General features: G+C 44.1%; 1 long non-coding RNA gene across 1 annotated transcript in view; it reads right to left on the bottom strand.

Annotated features, from left to right (window-relative positions):
* Nucleotides 1-9252: 9252 nt before the first annotated feature.
* Nucleotides 9253-25107, bottom strand: part of LOC134929403 (uncharacterized) — a 198008-nt gene continuing 182153 nt past the window's right edge. Inside the window, exon 3 of the long non-coding RNA XR_010178543.1 lies at nucleotides 9253-9483. This is a non-coding gene — a long non-coding RNA (uncharacterized LOC134929403). The remainder of the gene's footprint in view (nucleotides 9484-25107) is intronic.

Below are 25107 nucleotides of genomic sequence, written 5' to 3'. Positions count from 1 at the left end.
AATACGGACTTTTTTGAGTGAGAGTGACATAGTGAAATCTTTGTTTTTTGATGGCTCAATGTACTCAAACTTTGTTTAAAACACAAAGTTATTAAAAATATTGTATTAAATGACCTTCAGGCTGTGTGTATAAGGTGTATATGAAACATAAATGAATTGTGTGAAAGTAGACACACTTTGTTTAATGCACAAAGTTATTAAAAATATTGGCTAAAATGACCTTCAGGCTGTGTGTATAAGGTGTATATGAAACATAAATGCATTCTGCGCTTAGACTTGGGTCCCATCGCCATGATATCTCATTATGGGATGCAATTATTCCAAAATACGGAAAAATCCGATATCTAAAATACCTCTGGTCCCAAGCGTTTTGGATAAGGGATACTCAACCTGTAATACGTTAATAATAAAACACATCTCTCTTACATGCTTGTCCGAGGGATATTTCACGGCTGTTCCTCTGTAGCTTTACAAGATTATTGCTGCTGTGGTTTTCCTCCATTTGTAAAGCATTTTGCTTTTCGGAGTAGATGTATACATCCATAAAAAAAACATTTTGGCTTGATATATGTTTTCAGATAGGGTAATATTTTAAGAAAGACCATGTTCTTGCAGACTGTTTGTCTCCACTGAAATGATTAATAAACATAACTACACATAAATGCTCTCTGAACGAGCAGAAAATAGCCTCGTGGCTTTGTGGTATGTACTGTATGGGCACAGAAGACTGAACATTATGTTAAAGTGAAAATCAGCTTGCTGTTGTAACTATTATATCTCGGAAAGGAAGAATAAGAGTTGCAATGACATAAAAAATATTATACATTTTCTAACCTTTTGTAAAACTGAAATACAGTATAAAACAATGTTCTATTTGCTGGTAGACATTTTGAATTTAATTAAAAATGAACTATAAAAATAGAGTACTTCTTTTAAAGAAATAGTTCAGTTGAGCACTTATTGCTTGGTGTATGGTCATGCCGTTCTCCTTAAGTGCCACTGCAATCTACAGTAATAGAGAGGCAGGATTTGCTACAGTCAGTATGCGATATTTGACACGCCCAAGGACGGTTTGGCCATGGGCCATGGGGCTTACCAAGAAGATTCCTGGTAGGCCGACGTGTCGTTGGGGCCTGTTTTGTGTGATGTCATGTGGACCCACCCCCCAAATGACAGGCAGCTCACTGCACTCAGTACACTGCATTGTCCCCATTCATTCTGTTATTCCATCTCTGCAGTAAAGCAACACTGCTATCCAGTGATGCTGCCATGGCTACACAATATGTTATACCTCCATGTTGGGCCACTTCTACAAAATGTTACAGGGACATTTTTAGTTCACAATCTGCCCCTAGTCGCAGACACAAGTACAGCAAAAGACTCAAGAAAGGCCGCAATTGCGTACAATCAGACCCTATAAGGAGGGATGCCGCTTGCCTTAACAGACCTGTTGAAGTCAAAAAAATATTACATAAAGAGAACATACAAACTACACACACATAAGTCGCTATACTTGCAAATATGCGCAGCGAGCACAGCAATATATGGTAACACACGCATTTACATGGACATGCCACAGAGATGGATTCGACACTTATCTCATACAGTACATAATTATAATATCAAGCGCCAGACATCATGATGATTTAGAATTGTATATGATGGAGTGGTGTCATGTATGTGTATTATTTGAACGAAACCAGATAGACCGGTCATGTTTACTATTGAAGCAACCAGATTGATGTGTAGATTCATTTGATGCTTGTTGTGAAGTTGTGGGACATTGCAGCGGATAATTATGATTACATGTATAAAAGCTAAAATCACTTTTATTAGAACAATACATAGACCAAACAGGTAGTGGACAGGAAAGTCAGGCCAGCCCTTTGGACGTCCCCAAGGCTGAACCTGTTCAGCATATACAAAGGAACTGGTGACTCATCGTGAATCCCTCCTCCAGAAACTAGATAACACATTGACCACACAGGAAGTTAGTTGCTCTTTGGTCTCAGAGGATGATGGACTTGCTGCCAGATCAGTTCCTGTATTTATTTACAGAGAGAGAGAGAGAGACATAAGATGCTTTGGAGGGAATGGTAATTGTATCGCTGGCCAGTAACTGAAACTGTATGTAATGGCATGTAATTGTATGTAATTGTATGTATTAACTGCTTACTGTGTGAGTGTAACCATGTAACTATAGGTATACTGTACTTTGTAATATATATATTGAATCCATATCCTTTTAATAACAAATATATACATCAATGAGCTTTGGAACTCAGATAATGTGTGGGTGTATTGTTTTCTCTTATGGGATGCAGTGTTTTGCAATGTATAGCGCACATTCATGGGATATGGTAAAAAGATGTGCAGGCGTTTACAATATATATTAGAGCGGGCATTTTAAATATTTGTGAGAAAGCAATTTGGCATTCTCAGATGAGGGCTCTTATGGGATATCAGGGTCTTAATGATGCACTGTACATTACAAACGCGGCTGTAATTGACCGCCTCCGATGGACGCATTGCGAAGCTGATGAAAATAACATCCACGTTATTGTATTGTTGTGTTATCAGTAAGCCAATGATATGAAATTTCAAGGGACAATGCGTTTCTCATAATATTTAAAATGTATTTTTATTGTTGCAAAACAAGGTTCAAATAAGTCATATTGTGTTTGATTCAGATTGGATTGTTTATCTGTTAAGTAGGGTTAAAAGTATATTTAAAAGTTGCTGCATAGCCTTGATATAGTTTTTATTTTTAACTCAGGCCTAAAATAACTTCTGGTGCTTGTATGATGTGTGATTTCTTTGTGACAAAGGATGGTCTGTCCTCCATTTTGGACTAGCCACATGGCCTGTCCACCATTTTGTGTAACCCTCATGGATGTGGAAGGGGGAGGAGCAATGCCCATTTTGGGAAGGTCATTTTCTAAATGGCTGATTTTCACTGCTCAGAATAATCAGCTTTCCTTGGTCACATCAAACACCATTTATGAGTTACCAATGCATTTATTTAACCCATGCCATAGTCAATTACAAATAGTTTCAGCTGGGCCTAGTGAGAGTTAATAGATGAATACTTGATGTAAGAATTACACACAGATATAAACAAAGTTTTTTTTATTTTTCCTCCAGGATTTAGTTAAATCTGCTTGCTAGTTTAGGATAGCCATTGAAATGTTAATTAACCTGTGTAACTGCTTTTTCTTAGCAGTGAAAACCACTTTTACAGGCAGGCAAAATCACATAGCTTTGATATGCAAATTAGAAGCACTGAATGGGTAAGGTGTCTCATAGGAGATCAGTGAATGGTATATTATATATAGTAACCCCGTCCTTCTGCAAGATACCTATCCAATCTGAATCATATCATTTAAATTATTGATTATTGCTAGATTCATATAGATCTGTGTGAAACCGGATACATTTGTTGCTATATAGTTAAAACTAAAATAAATGTTTAAGGAAGTAATTGTAAAGCATAAATGCAGTCTGGCCTGGTTGTAAAGGTTTATACAGAAAGAAACTGTGTGTTGTGTTAAGTGAGCAATTATAGTTAGTATTGCTCACATTTATAGAAGTTGTGTGATTTGTTTTATTGCGTACGCACATTGGTACATGTAATACGGAACGTGAGGACAGCGTAAAAAAAACGTGCACGTGGCGCAAGGCCACACACATGGCATAGAGGTACGCATGGTTGCGAAATTACGCAAGCTTGCGTAGGGTTGTGTGTGCATATTAAAACCACACAATAGTTCGTTTAGTTTAAAGGTGGGACAGTAGCCACGCTACAATAGCACAAAACTGCCCGGTTTCTAAAGCAGATTAGTATAAAAACATTTTTTTTAAATTGTCTCTGGGGTAAAGCTGCCAACTTGAATGAATCCAAATTTTCTGTACAGAAAAACAAAGTGTATTTGAGTGAGCGAACGTAGGAGTGAGTGGATATTTGAACCCAGGGAATTCGGGATCCCTTCATGTGGTACATCAAGTAAGAGGAGGCTTGGTGGCGTGAAGTGGCTGACTCACGTTAGTATAAGGTTTAATACGCAAATCGTGAGGTGATTTGCAAAGGAGCGTGATAGTGCATAAGTATTGCGAAGTATTGAAGTAAAAAGGTTTTTGTATTACGCTCCGGGCTGAGGGTCGCAGTTTGTACATCGACCCGTGGTCGTACGGCAGATAGGTAACAAGTACCTATATGCTGTGCGATTGGACCACGCGTCTGTGGGTGCAATATATACAGCGCAACTTAATACCCCTTTTACGAGCTTTTGCGTAGAAGTTTTCGCTGGTCTCTCTCAGGAAAATCTCCAGCGGTGTATATTCACTGGAATAGGTAAGTCACTCCTAAACACTTAAAGTAAATAGAAACTAGATAGGGCCTCACTGGGTACTCGGTGTTCATTATTGGAGTGAGTCATGGTATTTAGCGGAGATGGAGCGAGTGAAAGCGCTAGGTGTCTTTCACCGTCTATCTGCGGTGTGCATTGGGGATTGCGTTTATTGGCAAAAAGTCCGCGATGGGATCCAATTGCACAAGCAGTGGGCATTTGGTAGCTAGAGTTAAGGCTGAAGAGGTGCAACCAAGAGAGTCAGCAAGGTTTATTAGGTGTGAATAATATGGTTCACACACGGAGGCTTTTTGCAATGAATGGGTACGTATGACTGACAAAGATAGGGTACCATTCCCTAAGGTGAGCAGCTTTGAACCAGAGGTATTGCAGAACTTAAGGATAAGGATATGTCTGATAAAATAAAAAAAACAAAGGGTCAGACAAACAAATTGTTTAAACCTGTGGCAGCAAGAGGGGTTGGTGAGTTTGATCCTAAGGCATTGTAGGTGATATGTCTAACCAAAGTCATATAAGACAAAAATGAAAATATAAGAACTGTTTGAACTTGTAGCAACAATGAATAAGTAGGAAGAAAAAAAAAGAGAATGCTAGTATACCTCCATATGTAGATGTGGAAGCAGTTACAGCCAGCATACAAACTATAGAAAATAATAAAAATATGAAAAATATGAATGTAACCTATATATGTACTAATGAATGTTGAAGTTTTTATTTAGGAGGAGAAGGTGACCTGATTGTTTTCAGCCATTTCTCATGTACCCAGAGGAGTATCCAACCGGTAAAAGAAGAGCAGCAGCCTGTGGGGGAAGTGGCTGAGACCAGTGGAACAGGTAAGTATGGTATCATTCATGTACATATATAGTAAAACCCAAAAATAAAACAAAAAAAATCAAAAAAGTAACGTCAGAAATGAAAAAAAAAAAAACCTGTCCGCACATCAGTATTTGCCAGTAGGAAAGTGGACAGAGACAAGGTAACCCCCGGGTATTTCTTTCAGTTACCATATTAGAAGTATATTCATTCCTAGTAATGCTTCTAGTAAAGATGAGTTTGGAAATGTTTGTTGGACCATGTACAGGCCCTTAGTACGGGATGAGAAGGATTGAATGAAATACTTCGCATGACCTAGAAGCTTGTTAAACTTTTTTTTTTTTTTTTGTCTCTTGCAGTAATAGAAAACTCTCCATCTGGATAAGACCACTGGTAAACACTAATTCGGCAAATGGGAGGTGGCTGTCTCTGTGCAAATGGACGGGCTCAATAAGGCATTGAGTGTCAGGGTGCAGACTTCTTTGCAAAATTGGAAAGGGGTAGCTAATCTTAGATAGTGTGCTATTGAACATCACCAGAATAGTGCTAGGCGCAGAGAACAACAGGTGGAGAGGTTGAGGATGGTAAATATACTGGCACATACAGGAAAGACCCATCAGTCCAAACCCCAGATCCCTAATGGTCAATAATATGTTACACTTGTAGGAAGGAAGGGCATTTTGCCAGAGATTGTAGGAGTAGTAGGACACATAGTCAATATAGATCCCCTAGACAGAAAACACAAGCCACATTATTAAACACATAGACGGGACCAAGGGACATATAGTAAGGAATCACGAGCCATATAGAAAACGCAGATTTGGGCAATGGGAGTAACAGGAACGATGCAACAATACCCTATGAGTAGACCTGCAGAGATTACGATAGGGCCCTTGCAAACCAAACAGTTTTTTCTGCTGGCTGCATTGGCTCCGACTAATCTACTTGGCAGAGACTTATTGTGTAAAATGCGGTGTGTCATATATTGTACTCCTGAGGGTGTCTTCTTGGATATACCTGAGAACCATGCTCAACAAGTACAAAATATACTAGACACCCCTCAAAGGATAATGTCGCATTCTACTGTTCTAGATTCATGTCCATCACAGGTAGAGGAAATTATCTCACAGATACCGTGTTCCCTATGAATTTAGGATGGACAGGACACTGGATTGATGGCTGGGATAGTCCCAGTAGAGATAAGACACACAGAATTTTTTTTCTAAGGGGTATAGACCAAGTAGAGAATCACTTCCCCGTAGTGCCCAATCCAGTTGTCAAATTTTTATAAAATCTTCTTCACCTCTACAAACTCATCTGTCACCAACCTCTATTCTGTTTCTCTACAGTTTCCTCTTCATCTTTTGCGTTCACACAGGGTGGTACAATACATGGACTCAAGTACAGTTCAAACTCCACATGCCTAGGTCCTTCAGAGTTCTGCCCAAACCCAGTATATCCCAAACAGCACGATGACACCAGTATTACTGCAGTGTGCCTTGTCATGCACAAAGGGTGGAGAATGGGAATACTGGTGAAGGGAAATTTTGTATAGACACTGATATGCCTGTTGGTGAATGGCAAACCTGACATTTTCTTTTTCATTTTCTTCTTCCTTCTCTCCTCTAGAGATGTTTCTTTTTTTTCTTTTTTTGTGTTATGCTCATGGTACTCTACATTGCAAACACACAATAGTAAATTAAGATACAAAAATTTGTGTTTCCTGCAGGAAGAGGCAGTCTGGAAGACAAAGGGGTATGGCCAGGAGTCCTCAGGACTGTGGGTAGGTGGACACGGTAAGCCAGTAGCCCCCAGAGCATACCTTCCAAGTCTAGCTGAGGTGGCACACGGTCTGACTCATCTAGGCAAAGAGGGTAGGTGCAGGCTGATGAGAGTCTACTGGTGTGCGCCAGGATTCTATTCTCATGCAGGTAAAGAGAGCAATGACCTGTCTTACTTGCTTGAGGAAGAATATTTGTAAAGAAATACCAACAGAGCCATCCAATATCCCTCCTGCAGACGGATCTTTTCAGGAAATACAAATCGACTTCGCACAGTTAACACCCTTTAGGAATTATTGTTATGTATTGGTGTGCACTGATGTTTTCTCAAACTGTGTAGAGGCATTTCCTGCCGCCACGGATGCTGCTGTGTTTACCGCAAAGGAAAATTGCGCAGAAATTTGTGTGTAGATAATGGTACCCCTAGAAGTAGCAGCAAAGCTTGAAATTGTACTATTGTGATGATAGATACTGCCACTAGTATTATGTAGCTTTGGAACCACTCCCAGATCTTCACTCGACGAATCACCCTCTTCGAAATTTGTTTTTGTTTTTGCATTTGTGTCTTTTTTTTGGGGGTTGTTTTTGTAAGACAACCTCATGTCATGATTGATCCGCACAATGAACAGAAATACACCATTGAGGTGACAGTACAGTATCTTGTTGAGATGAGCCAGCATTTGAGAACTTGACAAAAGAACTTGAAACTGTTGATTGCTGGTCTGCCAAATGCTAACTGTCTTGATTGTGAACCAAGAGACTGTGTGATTGTTCTTACGCTCAGGTTGCCTAATAGACAGGTGGGAAGGACCATACCAAGATTTGTTGACAGCACTAAAGGTCGCCGAAAGAGAGACTTGGGTCCACTCGTCCCATTGCAAGAAGGTCGCTGACCCGGAGAGAACTCGTGACAAGTAGTGTATTGCTCACATTCATCGAGTTTGTGTGTTCGAAGTGAACTGTGTGTTCCAAGTGAACTGTGTGTTCAAAGAGCAAGGCAAAGAGATCACAAAAGTATCACCAGAGACTCTGTTCCGTGAAGACTGAGAGGCGGCACTGTTGAACACTACCTGATAGTACTAAAGGATTGCAGAAAGACCAGTCATTGTAATTGATTTGTTATGAACAAGAGTTGTTTTGTTCTATTTCTCTTTTCTCTCTTTCCTGACAAACATTTTCTTTCAGGATATTCTATTTTTGCGAGTTTTTTTATGAGGAGTCGAGTGTGGGACTGGAACTGGTTCTGTAGGAAGGAGTGATTTCCTTATAGGATCCCAGGATTAGCCGATCAGTTTGTTAAAATCAGAGAAAAATCAAAGTTCTAGTAGTTATGGAGTTCAGAGGTAATCAGGAAAAAAATCAGACAATGGCTATTCACACATTGCAGATAAAGAGCTCATTAATATGTGGAAGAAAGGTTTATGAGTGGCTCTCCCCGAACTCCGAAGGTTTATGTTATTTAGGAAGGACACTACTTATAACCCTTGTTCAATGATTAAACAGACCTAGCATACGTTCCAGAAATGGAAACAATGTTCAGAAAATGATAGGAATATGTGGATCATGAAAATTTTATATGTCACTTTCACGATTTGTTTGTGTCTTCTTCATCTACCCATCAGTGTACAAAGACACAGGTACATGTATGTGTGAAATGTTCATCGCAAATCAGACATTATAGGCCAAAGCACTGTCCCAGCATACTCTATAGGTTGAATGTTGTCCCACACCCAACCAGTGGTCCCATGACCGCCGAGTGCATATAGAGGATGTCTCGTCCTCCTCCCTGTCTTCCCCAAATATAGTCAAGTGTCTGATTTGCGAAATGCATACATACTTGTGTCTAGGTCACCGATTATGGTATGAAATATTTTTTTCTTATGTTAATAATTGATGGCAGTTATTGTGTACTGCCAAAGGGTGAACTGTCGAAGTCAAAAAAATATTACATAAGGGAACATACAAACTACACACATATAAGTAGCTATACTTGCAAATACGCGCAGCGAGCACAGCAATATATGGTAACACACGCATTTACACGGACATGCCACAGAGATGGATTCGACACTTATCTCATACAGTACATAATTATAATAATATCAAGCGCCAGCCATCATGATGATTTAGAATTGTATATGATGGAGTGGTGTCATGTATGTGTATTATTTGAATGAAACCAGATAGACCGGTCATGTTTACTATTGAAGCAACCAGATTGATGTGTAGATTCATTTGATGCTTGTTGTGAAGTTGTGGGACAATGCAGTGGATAATTTTGATTACATGTATAAAAGCTAAAATCACTTTTATTAGAACAATACATAGACCAAACAGGTAGTGGACAGGAAACTCAGGCCAGCCCTTTGGACATCCCCAAGGCTGAACCTGTTCAGCATATACAAAGGAACTGGTGACTCATCGTGAATCCCTCCTCCAGAAACTAGATAACACATTGACCACACAGGAAGTTAGTTGCTTTTTGGTCTCAGAGGATGATGGACTTGCTGCCAGATCAGTTCCTGTAATTATTTACAGAGAGAGAGAGAAACATAAGATGCATTGGAGGGAATGGTAATTGTATCGCTGGCCTGTAACTGAAACTGTATGTAATGGCATGTAATTGTATGTATTAACTGCTTACTGTGTGAGTGTAACCATGTAACTATAGGTATACTGTACTTTGTAATATATATTGAATCCATATCCTTTTAATAACAAATATATACATCAATGAGCTTTGGAACTCAGATAATGTGTGGGTGTATTGTTTTCTCTTATGGGATGCAGTGTTTTGCGATGTATAGCGCACATTCATGGGATATGGTAATAAGATGTGCAGGCGTTTACAATATATATTAGAGCGGGCATTTTAAATATTTGTGAGAAAACATTTTGGCATTCACAGACCCCACTGGCAATATTCAACTGTTTATGCTATGCTCTGGTGCTCAGGGACAGATGATTGAATAATCTTTGCTTTCGCCCTCTGGTTCTGTGATAGACAGGGCTGCAGAGACTTTGCCCTGGAGCTAGAGAAGAAGGCATGATCTCCATGGCTAGCTCAGGCCGCCTCTGAGGCCCACTGGCAAGCCCATCCCTGGGTAACCAGTAGCCCCACCCCCCCCCCTCTTAGTGTCCCTGGTAGTAAATACAACACTACACATCACAAAACACTACTCACCAGTGTAGTAGAGAAGTGACGTTTCATTTACATACACTACTTTATACACTGAACCTTTTTTTTTTATTAATTAATTGCTTAATACCAGTCTTCATTAGTAGTAAATCCATTACCTTCATCTTCAAATCATGAACCATTCTAATTAAAAAGCAGAGAGATTCTCCAATTATGATAATTAATCCGATAGAGTGGTTTGAAATGCACAGCTATGTTACTCTGTAGCCCTGTGGGCACTAGGTAGAGTTTTAGCACTGTTTGAGAGAACTTAACTTGGAGAAAATGATGGGTGCAAGAATGCAGGTGAACAATGGGGGTCATTCCGAGTTGTTCGCTCGTTATTTTTTTCTCGCAACGGAGCGATTAGTCGCTAATGCGCATGCGCAATGTCCGCAGTGCGACTGCGCCAAGTAAATTTGCTGTGCAGTTAGGTATTTTACTCACGGCATTACAAGGTTTTTTCTTCGTTCTGGTGATCGTAATGTGATTGACAGGAAGTAGGTTTTTCTGGGCGGAAACTGGCCGTTTTATGGGTGTGTGCGAAAATACTCTACCGTTTCTGGGAAAAACGCGGGAGTGGCTGGAGAAACGGAGGAGTGTCTGGGCAAACGCTGGGTGTGTTTGTGACGTCAAACCAGGAACGACAAGCACTGAACTGATCGCAGATGCCGAGTAAGTGTGGAGCTACTCAGAAACTGCTAAGAAACTGTCTATTCGCTATTTTGCTAATCTTTCGTTCGCAATTTTGATAAGCTAAGATTCACTCCCAGTAGGCGGCGGCTTAGCGTGTGCAAAGCTGCTAAAAGCAGCTTGCGAGCAAACAACTCGGAATGACCCCCAATATTAATCCAGCCAGAGCTGAAAAGGTTCAGACTATAGAACTACAGAGGTGACCTAGTTACATGCAGCCCAGATCCTCATGGGACTTTACACTTGCATGTATGAATGATTGCACAGCACATAGCTATTACATAAATGTTATCAACACAGAACTTGGCCGCGGAGCACAAATCATATCTGAGGGGTGATTACATAAGAAACATACGTAAGGTAAAATATCTCGCTCAGTTCCAGCTTCTCTGTGAATTGCACAGAGGTAAATTGCTGTGACTGACAAAAGCAACTGATCTTCAGAGAGAGAACTATAATAAAGTTTAGTGAATACATATAATTCTATTTATTTATCGAGTCAAATGTTTGTGCTCCGGATAGTTAAGTATCCAACTTGCTGTGAGTTGCGGCGGTGGACACTTTATTACCTAAGCAATTTAGTAATGTTCCATAGAGCAGCTGTCCCCATGATCTGTAACTGCCATAGAAGTAGCAGTGATACTTACTGGAGATGAACCGGCTGACTTCTCATGCATGACATGAGGTCAGGTATGCACACAGCCAAAGGTTGCGTAGTGATGAGGTGGTGGAGGGATCAGTTCAGGTCCCTCTTCGCAACCCCAGACCTACTTTCCGTAGGAAGGAGTGGGGCCCCTCAAACCAGCTCAATCTGAAAATGGCGTTGGTTCTCGCAAGCAAACTCGGAAAACTTGCTGTTATTGGAGTTTGCTGAATACTAGGTGGCCCTTTACGGCCAATAATAATGAATGGGCCTGTAACATAAAACATGCAGAACAAGCGTTCCCGCATGTGTAACGGGCCATTAGTGATGTTGAGCAGGCCTCTTAAGCAGCACAGAGAAATCCCCAGCTCCTGTGGAACTACAAGTCTCAGCATATCATACCAGTCTCTGGGCTATCTCTAATGGCAGTATTTTAAAATACTGAGTCGGCACATGATATGTGTCACTGACAATGTACAGATATCCCCGGGCACATTACACTATAGCTGTACAATTGACACATGTAATCTTGAGTCTTCTATCAGAGATGAAGTGTTGGAATACAGACATGCACTGTGTTTCATCAGCACATAGTCAGATACTGTATATGAATGGTTTGGTTTCACAAATCCTACATATGTTGCCAGACTGTATCTGGATATTGTTGTGTGTGCCTGATTAAATGCAGATTCCTTGTGCATTATGCTACAAAACCAAACTTCCCGTATAACATTTTCTTTTGTTTTTCTATTTATAAACAGGAAATATATTTGTTTTGCAGGTTTTTTAGTTATGTAGTACAACTGAAACAACTGTTACTGTTAACCAGGGCAGTAACAGGGCTCTGTGCCATGCTTTGCTGACCCTGCCCCTAAACGCATGACATAATTACGGCACGCAGAGGGGACAGGGTCTTCAAGCACCAGTATGCGCAGCACTGCACTGAGCATTGTGAGAAAGTTCCACGTGGCTGTAAAGATGTCAGGGTGACTGTCTGTAGCTTCCAGAGGATGCTTGGGGGGGCATTGACACAGTGATACTGGCTGCACAAATGGGTCATGGTGTGGAGTAGAGATGAGCGGGTTCGGTTCCTCGGAATCCGAACCCGCCCGAACTTCATGTTTTTTTACACGGGTCCGAGCGACTCGGATCTTCCCGCCTTGCTCGGTTAACCCGAGCGCGCCCGAACGTCATCATCACGCTGTCGGATTTTCGCGAGGCTCGGATTCTATCGCGAGACTCGGATTCTATATAAGGAGCCGCGCGTCGCCGCCATTTTTCACACGTGCATTGAGATTCATAGGGAGAGGACGTGTCTGGCGTCCTCTCCGTTTATAGAGATTCGAGAAGAGAGTGAGACAGAGAGAGACACAGTAGTAATTTGGGGAGCATTAGGAGGAGTACTACTACTACTAGTACTTGCTGAAGTGATAGAGAGAGATAGTGTGACTGTATTATCTGACTTGTGGGGGAGACACTGACAGTGGGGAGCAGTTAGAGTCTGAGAGCAGGACTCAGGACTCAGGAGTACATATAACGTACAGTGCACACTTTTGCTGCCAGAGTGCCAGCCACACTGCCATTGTTTGTGACCACACTGATCACCAGTATAATATATATTGTGATTGTCTGCTTAGGACTCAGGAGTACTACTTGCAAGTTGCTGATAGTGTGACCAGTGACCTGACCACCAGTTTAATAAATCACCACCAGTTTATGAGTTTAATATATATTATATATATATATATAATTGTATATAATATATATATAATATTGTATACCACCTAGCACCTACCCGTGTTTTTTTTTTTTTTTTTTTCTTCTTTATACATACTACTATAGTAGCTTACTGTAGCAGTCTGCGGTGCTGCTGAGCTGACAGTGTCCAGCAGGTCCGTCATCAGTCATTACATAATAAATATATAATATATACCTGTCCGGCTGCAGTACTAGTGATATTATATATACATATATATTGATTTCATCTCATTATCATCCAGTCTATATTAGCAGCAGACACAGTACGTTAGTCCACGGCTGTAGCTACCTCTGTGTCGGCACTCGGCAGTCCATCCATAATTGTATACCACCTACCCGTGGTTGTTGTTTTTTTCTTTCTTCTTTATACATACTACTATAGTAGCTTACTGTAGCAGTCTGCGGTGCTGCTGAGCTGACAGTGTCCAGCAGGTCCGTCATCAGTCATTACATAATAAATATATAATATATACCTGTCCGGCTGCAGTACTAGTGATATTATATATACATATATATTGATTTCATCTCATTATCATCCAGTCTATATTATCAGCAGACACAGTACGTTAGTCCACGGCTGTAGCTACCTCTGTGTCGGCACTCGGCAGTCCATCCATAATTGTATACCACCTACCCGTGGTTGTTGTTTTTTTCTTTCTTCTTTATACATACTACAATAGTAGCTTACTGTAGCAGTCTGCGGTGCTGCTGAGCTGACAGTGTCCAGCAGGTCCGTCATCAGTCATTACATAATAAATATATAATATATACCTGTCCGGCTGCAGTACTAGTGATATTATATATACATATATATTGATTTCATCTCATTATCATCCAGTCTATATTAGCAGCAGACACAGTACGTTAGTCCACGGCTGTAGCTACCTCTGTGTCGGCACTCGGCAGTCCATCCATAATTGTATACCACCTACCCGTGGTTGTTGTTTTTTTCTTTCTTCTTTATACATACTACTATAGTAGCTTACTGTAGCAGTCTGCGGTGCTGCTGAGCTGACAGTGTCCAGCAGGTCCGTCATCAGTCATTACATAATAAATATATAATATATACCTGTCCGGCTGCAGTACTAGTGATATTATATATACATATATATTGATTTCATCTCATTATCATCCAGTCTATATTAGCAGCAGACACAGTACATTAGTCCACGGCTGTAGCTACCTCTGTGTCGGCACTCGGCAGTCCATCCATAATTGTATACCACCTACCCGTGGTTGTTGTTTTTTTCTTTCTTCTTTATACATACTACTATAGTAGCCTACTGTAGCAGTCTGCAGTGCTGCTGAGCTGACAGTGTCCAGCAGGTCCGTCATCAGTCATTACATAATAAATATATAATATATACCTGTCCGGCTGCAGTACTAGTGATATTATATATACATATATATTGATTTCATCTCATTATCATCCAGTCTATATTAGCAGCAGACACAGTACGTTAGTCCACGGCTGTAGCTACCTCTGTGTCGGCACTCGGCAGTCCATCCATAATTGTATACCACCTACCCGTGGTTGTTGTTTTTTTCTTTCTTCTTTATACATACTACTATAGTAGCTTACTGTAGCAGTCTGCGGTGCTGCTGAGCTGACAGTGTCCAGCAGGTCCGTCATCAGTCATTACATAATAAATATATAATATATACCTGTCCGGCTGCAGTACTAGTGATATTATATATACATATATATTGATTTCATCTCATTATCATCCAGTCTATATTATCAGCAGACACAGTACGGTAGTCCACGGCTGTAGCTACCTCTGTGTCGGCACTCGGCAGTCCATCCATAAGTATACTAGTATCCATCCATCTCCATTGTTTACCTGAGGTGCCTTTTAGTTGTCCCTATTAAAATATGGAGAACAAAAATGTTGAGGTTCCAAAATTAGGGAAAGATCAAGATCCACTTCCACCTCGTGCTGAAGCTGCTGCCACTAGTCATGGCCGAGACGATGAAATGCCAGCAATGTCGTCTGCCAAGGCCGATGCCCAATGTCATAGTACAGAGCATGTAAAATCCAAAACACCAAATATCAGTAAAAAAAGGACTCCAAAACCTAAAATAAAATTGTCGGAGGAGAAGCGTAAACTTGCCAATATGCCATTTACCACACGGAGTGGCAAGGAACGGCTGAGGCCCTGGCCTATGTTCATGGCTAGTGGTTCAGCTTCACATGAGGATGGAAGCACTCAGCCTCTCGCTAGAAAAATGAAAAGACTCAAGCTGGCAAAAGCACAGCAAAGAACTGTGCGTTCTTCGAAATCCCAAATCCACAAGGAGAGTCCAATTGTGTCGGTTGCGATGCCTGACCTTCCCAACACTGGACGTGAAGAGCATGCACCTTCCACCATTTGCACGCCCCCTGCAAGTGCTGGAAGGAGCACCCGCAGTCCAGTTCCTGATAGTCAGATTGAAGATGTCAGTGTTGAAGTACACCAGGATGAGGAGGATATGGGTGTTGCTGGCGCTGGGGAGGAAATTGACCAGGAGGATTCTGATGGTGAGGTGGTTTGTTTAAGTCAGGCACCCGGGGAGACACCTGTTGTCCGTGGGAGGAATATGGCCATTGACATGCCTGGTGAAAATACCAAAAAAATCAGCTCTTCGGTGTGGAAGTATTTCAACAGAAATGCGGACAACAGGTGTCAAGCCGTGTGTTGCCTTTGTCAAGCTGTAATAAGTAGGGGTAAGGACGTTAACCACCTCGGAACATCCTCCCTTATACGTCACCTGCAGCGCATTCATAATAAGTCAGTGACAAGTTCAAAAACTTTGGGTGACAGCGGAAGCAGTCCACTGACCAGTAAATCCCTTCCTCTTGTAACCAAGCTCACGCAAACCACCCCACCAACTCCCTCAGTGTCAATTTCCTCCTTACCCAGGAATGCCAATAGTCCTGCAGGCCATGTCACTGGCAATTCTGACGAGTCCTCTCCTGCCTGGGATTCCTCCGATGCATCCTTGAGTGTAATGCCTACTGCTGCTGGCGCTGCTGTTGTTGCTGCTGGGAGTCGATCGTCATCCCAGAGGGGAAGTCGTAAGCCCACTTGTACTACTTCCAGTAAGCAATTGACTGTCCAACAGTCCTTTGCGAGGAAGATGAAATATCACAGCAGTCATCCTGCTGCAAAGCGGATAACTGAGGCCTTGACAACTATGTTGGTGTTAGACGTGCGTCCGGTATCCGCCGTTAGTTCACAGGGAACTAGACAATTTATTGAGGCAGTGTGCCCCCGTTACCAAATACCATCTAGGTTCCACTTCTCTAGGCAGGCGATACCGAGAATGTACACGGACGTCAGAAAAAGACTCACCAGTGTCCTAAAAAATGCAGTTGTACCCAATGTCCACTTAACCACGGACATGTGGACAAGTGGAGCAGGGCAGGGTCAGGACTATATGACTGTGACAGCCCACTGGGTAGATGTATGGACTCCCGCCGCAAGAACAGCAGCGGCGGCACCAGTAGCAGCATCTCGCAAACGCCAACTCTTTCCTAGGCAGGCTACGCTTTGTATCACCGCTTTCCAGAATACGCACACAGCTGAAAACCTCTTACGGCAACTGAGGAAGATCATCGCGGAATGGCTTACCCCAATTGGACTCTCCTGTGGATTTGTGGCATCGGACAACGCCAGCAATATTGTGTGTGCATTAAATATGGGCAAATTCCAGCACGTCCCATGTTTTGCACATACCTTGAATTTGGTGGTGCAGAATTTTTTAAAAAACGACAGGGGTGTGCAAGAGATGCTGTCGGTGGCCAGAAGAATTGCGGGACACTTTCGGCGTACAGGCACCACGTACAGAAGACTGGAGCACCACCAAAAACAACTGAACCTGCCCTGCCATCATCTGAAGCAAGAAGTGGTAACGAGGTGGAATTCAACCCTCTATATGCTTCAGAGGTTGGAGGAGCAGCAAAAGGCCATTCAATCCTATACAATTCAGCACGATATAGGAGGTGGAATGCACCTGTCTCAAGCGCAGTGGAGAATGATTTCAACGTTGTGCAAGGTTCTGATGCCCTTTGAACTTGCCACACGTGAAGTCAGTTCAGACACTGCCAGCCTGAGTCAGGTCATTCCCCTCATCAGGCTTTTGCAGAAGAAGCTGGAGACATTGAAGGAGGAGCTAACACAGAGCGATTCCGCTAGGCATGTGGGACTTGTGGATGGAGCCCTTAATTCGCTTAACAAGGATTCACGGGTGGTCAATCTGTTGAAATCAGAGCACTACATTTTGGCCACCATGCTCGATCCTAGATTTAAAGCCTACCTTGGATCTCTCTTTCCGGCAGACACAAGTCTGCTGGGGTTCAAAGACCTGCTGGTGAGAAAATTGTCAAGTCAAGCGGAACGCGACCTGTCAACATCTCCTCCTTCACATTCTCCCGCAACTGGGGGTGTGAGGAAAAGGCTCAGAATTCCGAGCCCACCCGCTGGCGGTGATGCAGGGCAGTCTGGAGCGACTGCTGATGCTGACATCTGGTCCGGACTGAAGGACCTGACAACGATTACGGACATGTCGTCTACTGTCACTGCATATGATTCTCTCACCATTGAAAGAATGGTGGAGGATTATATGAGTGACCGCATCCAAGTAGGCACGTCACACAGTCCGTACTTATACTGGCAGGAAAAAGAGGCAATTTGGAGGCCCTTGCACAAACTGGCTTTATTCTACCTAAGTTGCCCTCCCACAAGTGTGTACTCCGAAAGAGTGTTTAGTGCCGCCGCTCACCTTGTCAGCAATCGGCGTACAAGGTTACATCCAGAAAACGTGGAGAAGATGATGTTCATTAAAATGAATTATAATCAATTCCTCCGTGGAGACATTGACCAGCAGCAATTGCCTCCACAAAGTACACAGGGAGCTGAGATGGTGGATTCCAGTGGGGACGAATTGATAATCTGTGAGGAGGGGGATGTACACGGTGATATATCGGAGGATGATGATGAGGTGGACATCTTGCCTCTGTAGAGCCAGTTTGTGCAAGGAGAGATTAATTGCTCCTTTTTAGGTGGGGGTCCAAACCAACCCGTCATTTCAGTCACAGTCGTGTGGCAGACCCTGTCACTGAAATGATGGGTTGGTTAAAGTGTGCATGTCCTGTTTATACAACATAAGGGTGGGTGGGAGGGCCCAAGGACAATTCCATCTTGCACCTCTTTTTTCTTTCATTTTTATTTGCGTCATGTGCTGTTTGGGGAGTGTTTTTTGGAAGGGCCATCCTGCGTGACACTGCAGTGCCACTCCTAGATGGGCCCGGTGTTTGTGTCGGCCACTAGGGTCGCTAAGCTTAGTCACACAGCTACCTCATTGCGCCTCTTTTTTTCTTTGCGTCATGTGCTGTTTGGGGAGTGTTTTTTGGAAGGGCCATCCTGCGTGACACTGCAGTGCCACTCCTAGATGGGCCCGGTGTTTGTGTCGGCCACTAGGGTCGCTTATCTAACTCACACAGCTACCTCATTGCGCCTCTTTTTTTCTTTGCGTCATGTGCTGTTTGGGGAGGGTTTTTTGGAAGGGCCATCCTGCGTGACACTGCAGTGCCACTCCTAGATGGGCCCGGTGTTTGTGTCGGCCACTAGGGTCGCTAAGCTTAGTCACACAGCTACCTCATTGCGCCTCTTTTTTTCTTTGCGTCATGTGCTGTTTGGGGAGTGTTTTTTGGAAGGGCCATCCTGCGTGACACTGCAGTGCCACTCCTAGATGGGCCCGGTGTTTGTGTCGGCCACTAGGGTCGCTTATCTAACTCACACAGCTACCTCATTGCGCCTCTTTTTTTCTTTGCGTCGTGCTGTTTGGGGAGGGTTTTTTGGAAGGGCCATCCTGCGTGACACTGCAGTGCCACTCCTAGATGGGCCCGGTGTTTGTGTCGGCCACTAGGGTCGCTAAGCTTAGTCACACAGCTACCTTATTGCGCCTCTTTTTTTCTTTGCGTCATGTGCTGTTTGGGGAGGGTTTTTTGGAAGGGACATCCTGCGTGACACTGCAGTGCCACTCCTAGATGGGCCCGGTGTTTGTGTCGGCCACTAGGGTCGCTTATCTTACTCACACAGCTACCTCATTGCGCCTCTTTTTTTCTTTGCGTCATGTGCTGTTTGGGGAGGGTTTTTTGGAAGGGACATCCTGCGTGAGACACTGCAGTGCCACTCCTAGATGGGCCCGGTGTTTGTGTCGGCCACTAGGGTCGCTTATCTTACTCACACAGCTACCTCATTGCGCCTCTTTTTTTCTTTGCGTCATGTGCTGTTTGGGGAGGGTTTTTTGGAAGGGACATCCTGCGTGACACTGCAGTGCCACTCCTAGATGGGCCAGGTGTTTGTGTCGGCCACTAGGGTCGCTAATCTTACTCACACAGCTACCTCATTGCGCCTCTTTTTTTCTTTGCGTCATGTGCTGTTTGGGGAGGGTTTTTTGGAAGGGACATCCTGCGTGACACTGCAGTGCCACTCCTAGATGGGCCCGGTGTTTGTGTCGGCCACTAGGGTCGCTTATCTTACTCACACAGCTACCTCATTGCGCCTCTTTTTTTCTTTGCGTCATGTGCTGTTTGGGGAGGGTTTTTTGGAAGGGACATCCTGCGTGACACTGCAGTGCCACTCCTAGATGGGCCCGGTGTTTGTGTCGGCCACTAGGGTCGCTTATCTTACTCACACAGCTACCTCATTGCGCCTCTTTTTTTCTTTGCGTCATGTGCTGTTTGGGGAGGGTTTTTTGGAAGGGACATCCTGCGTGAGACACTGCAGTGCCACTCCTAGATGGGCCCGGTGTTTGTGTCGGCCACTAGGGTCGCTTATCTTACTCACACAGCTACCTCATTGCGCCTCTTTTTTTCTTTGCGTCATGTGCTGTTTGGGGAGGGTTTTTTGGAAGGGACATCCTGCGTGACACTGCAGTGCCATTCCTAGATGGGCCCGGTGTTTGTGTCGGCCACTAGGGTCGCTTATCTCACTCACACAGCTACCTCATTGCGCCTCTTTTTTTCTTTGCGTCATGTGCTGTTTGGGGAGGGTTTTTTGGAAGGGACATCCTGCGTGAGACACTGCAGTGCCACTCCTAGATGGGCCCGGTGTTTGTGTCGGCCACTAGGGTCGCTTATCTTACTCACACAGCTACCTCATTGCGCCTCTTTTTTTCTTTGCGTCATGTGCTGTTTGGGGAGGGTTTTTTGGAAGGGACATCCTGTGTGAGACACTGCAGTGCCACTCCAAGATGGGCCCGATGTTTGTGTCGGCCACTAGGGTCGCTTATCTTACTCACACAGCTACCTCATTGCGCCTCTTTTTTTCTTTGCGACATGTGCTGTTTGGGGAGGGTTTTTTGGAAGGGACATCCTGCGTGACACTGCAGTGCCACTCCTAGATGGGCCAGGTGTTTGTGTCGGCCACTAGGGTCGCTTAGCTTACTCACACAGCTACCTCATTGCGCCTCTTTTTTTCTTCTTTGCGTCGTGCTGTTTGGGGAGTGTTTTTTGGAAGGGACATCCTGCGTGACACTGCAGTGCCACTCCTAGATGGGCCAGGTGTTTGTGTCGGCCACTAGGGTCGCTTAGCTTACTCACACAGCTACCTCATTGCGCCTCTTTTTTTCTTCTTTGCGTCATGTGCTGTTTGGGGAGTGTTTTTTGGAAGGGACATCCTGCGTGACACTGCAGTGCCACTCCTAGATGGGCCAGGTGTTTGTGTCGGCCACTAGGGTCGCTTAGCTTAGTCATCCAGCGACCTCGGTGCAAATTTTAGGACTAAAAATAATATTGTGAGGTGTGAGGTATTCAGAATAGACTGAAAATGAGTGGAAATTATGGTTTTTGAGGTTAATAATACTTTGGGATCAAAATGACCCCCAAATTCTATGATTTAAGCTGTTTTTTAGTGTTTTTTGAAAAAAACACCCGAATCCAAAACACACCCGAATCCGACAAAAAAAATTCGGTGAGGTTTTGCCAAAACGCGGTCGAACCCAAAACACGGCCGCGGAACCGAACCCAAAACCAAAACACAAAACCCGAAAAATTTCAAGTGCACATCTCTAGTGTGGAGACAGTGCTGCACAAATAGCCCGGCACCGCTCGCACAACCCTAGTTAATGCCTATTGTTAACCATTATAGTTTACGTCAGGATAAAATGCAATGTTTTTAAACATAAGTGACTTTGTGGATACCTTAAAGAAAAGACTAAGTTGTTGTCAGGTAGCAAATGTACAAGTGGTTAAACAAATCCCACATTGTACTGCAGTACCTATACTGTAGTTCTCTCCACAGATTTGTGGAAGGGCTCATGGAGTTAGGTTGTTTTAATGAAACTGTCCAAACATAGCTCAGCGTGTAACTAAACGGAAACGTCTGATGAAATTGGATTTATGGCAGGAAGAGGGAAAACCAGATTAGCCAGGACAGGGGCCTACATTGTCGTGTGTGAGATGTGGCAGAATGGCAAATTTCCATTGCAATCTGGACAGAGTAGATCACTGTAATCTGATTTGTGTGCAACTGAGTACTTGTAGAAAGAGAGATGTGCATATCCACTCAAATCATACTTGCCTACTCTCCCGGAATGGTCAGGAGGCTCCATGAAAATCAGGTGACCCTCCCAGCCCCCCAGAAGAGCAGGCAAGTCTCCCGATTCTTCACGCCCCCCTGCCCGGCCGCCCACTTGGTGAGTAAAGTGGGCAGTCCAGGCAGTCGATGGTGCAATTCTTGCTAAATCGCGTCATCATAGCCATGCCTCCTGCAGTATAATGCCGGTGATCGCAGTATTACACAGCGGGATGGGGTGGCTTAAAGGAAGTGTCATGGTAACCCCACTCAGTGGCGTAACTAGGGCCCCGCAGCCCCTGCGGTCGCTTGGAGGTGCGCAGGGCTGCGGGGCGCCCTAACCGCCACCACTGATTCCATTTTGGGAAGTAGGGACACGGAGGGCACCGCGTGCGCCTCACCTGTGTGTCCCTCCTGGGGCTCCGGCGACAGCGGCGTGTCTGTTTAATGAAGTGCCAGGTCGCGAGCTCTGATTGGCTCATGAACCGGCACTTCATTTAATAGACACGCCGCTGCCGTCGGAGACGTAGGAAGGACACACAGGAGAGGCGTGCGCTGTGCCCTCCGTGTCCCTCCTTCCCAAAACAGCACAGCAGCGGGGAAGCCCGGGGAGTGGGGCATATTTGGCATGGGGGGACATATTTGGCACTTGGGGGGCATGTTTGGCACTAGGGGAGCATATTTGGCACTGGGGGAGCATGTTTGGCACTTGGGGGGCATGTTTGGCACTTGGGGGGGCATATTTGGCACTTGGGGGGGCATATTTGGCACTGGGGGGCATATTTGGCACTGGGGGAGCATGTTTGGCACTGGGGGAGCATATTTGGCACTGGGGGAACATATTTGGCACTTGGGTGGGCATGTTTGGCACTGAGGGATCATATTTGGCACGGGGGCATATTTGGCACTGGGGGAACATATTTGGCACTTGGGGGGACATGTTTGGCACTGGGGGAGCATATTTGGCACAGGGGGCATATTTGGCACTTGGGGGGGCATGTTTGGCACTTGGGGGCATATTTGGCACTGGGGGAGCATATTTGGCAATGGGGGCATATGTGTACCTGGCACTGTGGGGGAATATCTGGCACTGGGGGCATATGTGGCACTGGGAGCACAGCCCTGGCAACAAGCATTACCCCCTCGTTACAAGAACAACACCCAGCTCATGAAATCCCTGGCAACAAGCATTACCCCCTAGCAACGAGCATGACACCCAGTGCATGAAACCCCTGACAACAAGCATGACACCCTGAGCATGAAAACCCCTGGCACCATGCATGGAACCAAGAGCATGAAACCTCTGGCAATGAGCAGGTAATTTAAAAGTAATTAGAAGTCTTACTGTAGGACTTAATGTGTAATGGGCATTGCGGTGTGTGGCATAATGTATCACGGACATTGCGGTGTGTGTCATAATGTGTCACAGGCATTACGGTGTGTGGCATATTATATCACGGGCATTGTGGTATGTGGTATAATGTCTCAGGGGCATTGCAGTGTGGCATAATGTTTAATGGGCATTGCGGTGTGTGGCATAGGGTATAACGGGCATTGCGGTATGTGTCACAGGCATTACGGTGTGTGTGGTATACTATATCATTGGCATTGTGGTATGTGGTATAATGTCTCAGGGGCATTGCAGTGTGGCATAATGTTTAATGGGCATTGCGGTGTGTGGCATAGGGTATAACGGGCATTGCGGTATGTGTCACAGGCATTACGGTGTGTGGTATACTATATCACGGGCACTGTGGTATGTGGTATACTGTCTCAGGGTCATTGCAGTGCGTGGCATAATGTATCACGGACATTGCAGTGTGTGGCATAATGTATCAAGGACATTGCGGTGTGTGTCATAATGGCATTGTATGTGCTATAATGTATCAGGGGCATTGCAGCGCGTAGCATAATGAATAACGGGCATTACGATGCCTGTCATAATGTGTCACAGGCATTACGGTGTGTGGCATAATGTGTCGGGGGCATTATGGTGTGTGGCATGTTGTGTCATGGGCATTATTGTGTGTGGCATAATGTCTAAGGGCCATTGCAGTATGTGGCATAATGTATACTGGGCATAACTATACGAAGGGAAAATGACAAATAATCAGGATGAATCAGGATTATTTTTTTTCCTGTGGTGGCCAACGTCTGGGCGTGCAGGTTGCAAAACTGGGGTATAAGGTAGTCTTTTCCTGCAATACCACGCCCCTTTATGCAAAGCCACGCCCATTTCAGCAAGGCCACGTCCCTTTTTTGCGGCACGCGCAGATTCATCGCTTTACCAGTGGCAATTATGGGGGGGACGCCAGAGAATTTTTTGGTTTGGGGGAGAATTTTTTTTAGTTACGCCACTAATTCCACCCCATCCTGCCACTGTCCCACCTCCATTCTGCCTCCGGTCCACCCCCTCCTCACGTCATAGCCCTGCCCCGTCCCCTGCTGAGCCGACCTGGCTGCTCTCTCCCGGATAGAGCAGCCATAATTTCGGCATGTATGACTCAAATGTCAATGGGAATTGGCTGTGACTTGCTGCCTTACTCTAAAGAGAAGATGAAGACCTTCCCGGTATCCAGTTTTTAGGTCAACAGTAAAAAGGTTGACAGTCAATAGGTCAACCACTATTGGTCGACATGCATTAGGTCGATATAGTCAAAAGGCTGACATGAGAGTGGTCGACGCAACATATGGCCGACATGAGTTTTTTTTTATATATAATTTTTATAACTTTACCATCCATGTGGACTACAATTGGGAACTTTAACCTGCCCGAAGCATAGCGAGAGGACGTGGTACACTAATTAGGGGGTCCATGTGCTAAAAGTTACAAACTGAGACCCCAAAAACATTTAAAAAAAACTAATTTCGACCTTTTCATGTGTCTACTATTTTCATGTTGACAGTTTGCTTGTGTTGACATATTTCTCATGTCGACTTTGTGCATGTCGACCTTTTGGGGTCAACCTAGACACTGTAGACCTTTTTACTGCCGATCTAAAGAACCATACCTGACCCACAATACATCCTGATAGAAATTTGTACCAACTTGATTTTTAATATAGTATGATCAAATCCAATCACATCAGATTGGGGGTAATTCAGAGTTGATCGCAGCAGCAAATTTGTTAGCAGTTGGGCAAAACCATGTGCACTGCAGGGGGGCAGATACAACATTTGCAGAGACAGTTAGATTTGGGTGGGTTATTTTGTTTATTTATTTCAGTTTGAACACACCCCACCAGGGGTTAAAGTGAGGGGAACGAGGTGAAACTGAGTTCCACCATCTGTTATGGTAGGGGGAACTAGTTC

Source organism: Pseudophryne corroboree, chromosome 5, assembly GCF_028390025.1.
Source record: "Pseudophryne corroboree isolate aPseCor3 chromosome 5, aPseCor3.hap2, whole genome shotgun sequence".
NCBI lineage: Eukaryota > Metazoa > Chordata > Amphibia > Anura > Myobatrachidae > Pseudophryne > Pseudophryne corroboree.
Note: the sequence above shows the minus strand (reverse complement) of the source record. Positions and strands in the feature narration are given on the sequence as shown.